At 40.6% G+C, this 6204-nt stretch overlaps 1 long non-coding RNA gene across 11 annotated transcripts; it reads left to right on the top strand.

The window, feature by feature from the left end:
- Positions 1 to 470: 470 nt before the first annotated feature.
- LOC124696479 lies at positions 471 to 5995 on the top strand. 11 transcript variants are annotated; one of them, XR_007000702.1, is made up of 6 exons: positions 471 to 1650; positions 1813 to 2389; positions 2747 to 2830; positions 4421 to 4562; positions 4679 to 4713; positions 5252 to 5995. It is a non-coding gene; the product is annotated as an uncharacterized LOC124696479 (long non-coding RNA). The 11 variants fall into 11 exon arrangements; XR_007000696.1 differs by having other exon boundaries at positions 471 to 931; positions 1564 to 1650; positions 1813 to 4562; XR_007000695.1 differs by having other exon boundaries at positions 471 to 1079; positions 1564 to 1650; positions 1813 to 4562.
- The last annotated feature ends 209 nt before the right edge of the window (positions 5996 to 6204 follow it).

The raw sequence follows: 6204 nt of genomic DNA, 5'->3' as shown, positions 1-6204 counted from the left end.
TACAGTTTCGAAATCCTAACACATGCTTATGAATTTCAGGACCGAGGTCTGAGGTACATCCAATCATATATTCGGTAAAGAGAGTTTTTATTGACTCAGATAAATCTAACGTTGTATATGATGCCCCCCATAAGGGGCCTCACAGAGATTAGCTGCTCGTAGCCGTTGGATCTTCCCGTCTGGCAATCTTGTCCGTCCATTTTTCACTGGTGGAGTAGTCCAGGACGCGAGGCCCTCACGCGAACCCGCTTTTTATCCATGGGTCCATGAAGCCCACGCGGCCCGGCGTTGGCGCGTCGTGCCCTATCCCAATCCAGCAGCCGCCGCCTCTCCCCCGCAGCCGTCGCTCCCGCTGCCGTCGCTCCCGCTCCCCGTCGTCGTCCTTCCCCTTCCGCCGTCGCCATGACCAGGAGCAGGCGAGCAGCGCCTCGTCCATCCCGCACAGTCGACGCGGGGCGGATCCGCAACGAAGCCGCCAGTCCCCTCGCCTGCTTCGCCCTCCCCAATCCTGTCGCCCGCAAGTCCTCCCCAATCCAGTCGCTCGCTCTCCCCTCCCCAATCCCCTTCATCTTCACGGGCTCTATCTTCTTCTCTTCCATCAACAGAAGGTGAGCCCGTGCATGGTGGTGGCGATGCACAAGGCGGTGGTGCCAGAGCTCAGGGTTAGGTGGAGATCTTCTTCTCGGGCGACCCCATGTACTGGCAGGAGGAGAAAAAGTACCAGCCCACACCATGGCCACGCTACGCCCCCGTTCTGGACCTCCTCGCGCCGTTCTGGAGGTGGAGCAGATGGGTGCTCTAGGGGCGGTTCTGGGACAGAGGTGGAGGAGCAGCACGGGGCAGCTCTGGGCCGGAGGTGGAGCAGCAAGGGGCGGCCATGGGGGCGGCGTTAGGTGGAGAGGGGCTTGGCTAAGAATTAGTCCACCTACATGTCCGTCCCTCCCTCCTCTTTCTATAATCCCCACATCTTATCATCTTTGTTTTGCATGGTTTTCTCTCTCCAATCTCCCACATATCCTCATCTTTGTTTCTGCACGTTTTAGTTTATCAATGCCTACAAGGTGTTTGACAAAAATCCTGTAAGGGAGAGATGAACCAAATCTGATATTGCTCTGTTGTTTACTCAAGAATTTCGTTTTTCCTGAAATTTAGCACTAAACTAGAGTAACTCGAGTTGTCGGTCTAGCATAGAACAAGGCTATATTTCTCTAAAAATTTTGTCAGTGAAACTAATTTTGGATTTGTATCTTATTGAGTAATGCTCAAAAAGTCATTTCTTTGATTACATTCTGGCTTCTTCCTAATGCTACCTGAACAACTTGGATTCCGTCAATGTCTTAGCCTGAGGTTTAAGGGTTAGATTTTAACTTTTTGTCCGAAGTTACGTCAGACCAACATCATTTTGTTCTTGAGAATTTTTTGTAGGGTTTTTGTTTAATAACAATCTGCAACAGTACTTATGCTCCTTATATGTATTTGCACTTTTAAAATCTGTATATTCTTTTCTATATGATGCATTTCTAAACAAATTGTGTTAAACAAAGCATGAAATCTTATTTCCAGATCATTGACGATGTAGCTGTGAATATATTTCAAACAGTACACCTGCAGTTTCTAAATTGGATTATATTGATATGTGAAGATATTCAGGTATGACATTCCAATTTATCTTATAATACTATCAAGTTAGTACCCAACTTCTTCAGTTCTTAATATACTGTATATAGTGTATTTAAAGCCTTTGTACGTGCTAACAATAATTGTACAGTTCTGGCCCTTTCTTAGTGGTGTACCTTCCTTTTCATTTTGCAGATACGAAGGGTGCTCAATTGCTCAACTTAGAAATCTGAATGCTATTTTTTTATTCAGGTTAATGTTCTCTTTCAAAGCTTTGGCGTTTGACACCAAAATGAGTTTATAGTTTGATGACTAATCCACTAGAAGAGATTCAGATTGGCTTGGTAATAATGGAGAGTTGGTCTTTGTTATATCATCTAGCTGCAACTTGACTCTGTTCTTGTGTATCTTGGTACATCAAATCTTCATACGATTGTGCATGTACGGTCCGTACAAACTTGGGTGCCGTCGTTGGACTGAAGCTCTGTTTCAATGATATTTTGGTTTAGTAACTGTTGTACAATTTTCTACTCACAAATGTAATCCGGTGGTTTATTATCTATAGGTTTAGGCAATGGAAGCAGATCACACTGTAGATGTCCTTGATTTTATTTGCTCATGACTGAACCTGGATATCTTTTCCAGGAAAATCATGTGTCATTTACTTCTTGGGCCAGTGTTGTTTCAGTTCAGTATGAGCTATTCTTTGTGATTCATGGCAGAGACGATAGCAGAGGATATTCTACAATTCCAGTATGAGCTTCTTGGAGTGGTAAGGAATTGTGCGATTCATGGCAGAGAGGACAGCGGACGATATTCAACATTTGTTGTATAAAATTAAATTTAACATATTCAAGGAATGAGCATCTGGGTAAATTGTCCTTGAGCTACTTCCTTGTACTAAGAAAGAAAAGTGATTTTGTTCTCTTCATTACTTTTTTAGTCTCTTACAATATTTATGAAATTCTTGTGACCCCTCCAAATTAATCCATGTTGTATATGCATGGTACAGTGGCAGGTTTACTTGTCAATGAGTTCAATGTGTTGAGTAATTCTCTGGTATCCACTGTAAGCTGTGAGATCTACTTTCTTTCCAATGTTGATCCTGATGAGAAGTCTCCTCTTGCAGATTAGCTTCGCCTTGTCGGCAGCTTCACTTTGTTGCGTTGGGGATTGCTTGGACGAACTCGCATTTGTGAGATATCTTCTAAAGGTTCTGACTGAGGCTGACTGACTACTGGAAGAGCAGCAACTCTGCATTGCATTATCAGTATCTTGCATGCTTCCACCACAGTTACAATCAAAGGCACCTATGATAGTTATTAGAATAATAGTTTCAAAGTGTAGTTGGTTTGGCTTCCTTGATTAGTCTGCTGAGTGCTAACTGCTAAGGTACTATCTCAAACTAATTGATAATAATCATACTACAAAGTCTGTGTACCTCTTGCGGTAGCAACAATGCATACTATTCAGAATATCTCAGTTTATATATTATTATTTACCTTTCCTTTTGAAACAAACGATGAGGAAGGTTGGTGATGTCCATTGAATTCTATGTTTTGAATTGGATCATTCACAGCTATCTAAGGTTCATAGTTGATAACAATGTCCTACAGAATCTGGATAAAGAATAGCTGGAAGTAATGCACGTGTAATTTAAATATAAGCGCCTATATTGTCTGGGGGTGAAGAATCTGGATAAAGAATAGCTACATTGCTGCTCTTTAGTTTTTAGTTTCCCATCTGCATGTAAATGATACTAATTTTCAGGCTTCTGATGATTATCAGAATAGTGTTTTCAAAGTTTCTTAATTCTTGCTATAAGATTACCAGATGAGGTGATAGATTTGGACAACGATAATGGTTGCTATTTCTTGCCTAACCTTAGATTACATTTTATGTAAGGTTGCTCTTATTTCAGCTCATGAATACGTGTTATCATGGATTTATAATATATCACATTATCATCAAGAGAAAAAAAACTTAATGGTCTGTATATGCACTTCTTATGCTCACATTCAGTTCATAGGCATCGTTTCTTCATTTTCTTTCCCATGTATTCATTTTCTAGCATTTTTTTTGGATTTGAGAGCAAGTTTACCATCTGAAACTAACTTCAAGATATAGGTTTTCTTCTTATATTTCCTATTTATTCTGGATGCATAGGGAGTTGATATCTTAAATTGAACATCATGGGAATCAGAAAATAGCTTTCAGACTTCACATAAGGAGACTAACTATTGCTATATACGTTGGTTCTTTTTTCTTTTATAGTACACAGTAGTATTGCTATATAATAATATCAACTACAGAAGTTACTCCATTACCCATACAGATTTCATAGCTGCACCTAAACTACCTTTTTCAAAATTCAGGCTTTGCCACAAATCGCTCCAGGTTTGCATATTTTATCAGTAGCTTAATTATTTGGTCTGGTGGTTGGAAATTATACTCGAATTTAAGCCCATAAGTACTTGCACTTTTTAGTGGATAATATTTGTCATGTCTATTTGGATTTTAGTGTGTTGCCACTTGCAAAGTTGAGCTAGGCTAGACAGGTTGCCTATACATCTCACAATATTTTGAAAGGTATTTTCTCATAAACAAATGAAGTGGCCTGGCACTGCCCATGTATTACTATTAAGACCACAATTTCAGATGTACTCGAACACTTGGTTGTGGCATAAGATGCATATGCATTTACATTCAGTTATTTCACAGAGCATTCTGCATACAAATTGTTACACTTAGTTCTACTTTTTCCAATCTTTATTAATAGATAAAAGTCATTCTCTGCCTGTAGAAACCATGAGAAGGGAAAGCACGCCAAGGAATTATTCATGTCGCAGTAAAACTTGCAGCCCAGTGCTCATTCCCTCCCTGTAGAGGAAAGCATAAGAAGGAAAAGGCTACCAAGAAATTATTCTCCTGCGGAACATTGCCAGGTCAAATTCTAAGATGTACTTCAATCGAATAAGAGAATTTTACGATAGCATACACTGACTCTGAATTCTTCTTCATGCGGTAAACACCATAATTCCCTTCTTTCACTTTTTATTAGGTGTTCCCTGCGGCCACTGCCTCGCCCGTGCTCCGGTAATTTTCGCAACCCAACAGCTGCCTAGAACACAAATTAGTAAGTTAGCTAACATTCTATGCTAGCTTTGCTAAAAAGAAAAGTACAAATTTTTGTTAAAAAATCCTTATTATTTTGTAGAATAAAGATGTATAGTTTTCCGCATCCTCAGTAACTTAGATGTATAATCAAGAAACAATTTTTTTGAACGATTTGTTGAATTGAACTTACTTTCAGTCATAGCTTAAGCTATCTTAAGGGTACAATAGCAAGAAATCATTACGTAAACAGGTTATAGACACTATTATGTTCTGTTACTATCTTTGAATCTTGAAACCAATATTTATGTTTTCTCGCATTTGCTTCAACAACAATTTGTTATATTATCATGAAGTTTGGTTGTTTATTTCAGAATAACTGATTGACATGCAGAATCTGGTGAAGAAAAAGTGGAATTTTACAGAAAACTCTAAAGAACAAAAAAAAGTTAGCTTGTTTCTTTAAATTAATTCCTTTGCATTGTTGGCTGCTTCATCATGTTGGAGTGATTTTTCTCAGGTCTCATCATCTCAACAAATCACATGCAGAAGAGAGAAGAAACTCGGCACAACTTCCAGCAAACAACTAAAATTAGAGGGAGATAGGTACAAGTCAAGAAAAAACCTTGCTGTGTTGTCAAAAAAGGAAAGGCAGCACATCAAGAGTGGAACTGTGGCAATGATCCCTGGAGCGAATAGTGGTTGGATTCGTCGAGCAGCCCACATGACAGGCAGTGTCGGCTGCCGTCCTCAAGAATACTGCGGTGGCGCATCCAGCTCTGGTTCCGGAGGTTCATTGCCGCCCCGCGATGTTCATCCCCCCTTCGTCCGAGCAGCGGTGGCAGGATGCACCCTCAGCATCTACTTGTTCGTGGCTCTCAGATGCGTGACTGCTTTCCCCAATAAATGGTTGCAGGTCGGACAAGGCTCTCAGATGTGTAAGCTATGTATGCATGCTACGCGAGCTGGGCAGAAGGACATGCTAGATGTGATGAATCGGTGGTGCAAGCCATGAGGAGCATTGTAGTGTACTCCATCTGCTTCAATTGGGGAAAGGTGGTGGCAAGTAGTGTCACGGGAGAGAAAGAAAAAGCTGGAAGGGGATCTGACAAAATGCCTGTGATTGTTCGGTGTGGGGGTGTTGTTTCGCGCATGCCCATGTGGGAGTATCAGGAATAAGCGGTCAGGGCTGTGTCCTATCACTTCCGCGTAAATTGTGTGTATGTTATTACTATTTCTTTACTTATTTAAATATAGAAATTACTGTTGGCTTATTCTGTAGTAGCTTTGGGTTCTCCTACAATAATTTTGAAAAACAAAGTACTTCCAACTTTTTTTATTTGAGAACAAATACTACTCCTTAGTGACGGTAATTTCTGCAGTTATTCTACAGTAATTTTCCACGGTGCACTAATAGTGATTCTATGGTAGTAATTATTCGGCAACGTTCTTCAGTGGCCATTGCCTTCCTCT

Source organism: Lolium rigidum, chromosome 1 (genome assembly GCF_022539505.1).
Source record: "Lolium rigidum isolate FL_2022 chromosome 1, APGP_CSIRO_Lrig_0.1, whole genome shotgun sequence".
NCBI classification, from domain to species: Eukaryota; Viridiplantae; Streptophyta; class Magnoliopsida; order Poales; family Poaceae; genus Lolium; species Lolium rigidum.
The sequence above is the reverse complement of the archived record's forward strand: the minus strand, read 5'-3'. Positions and strand labels throughout refer to the sequence as shown.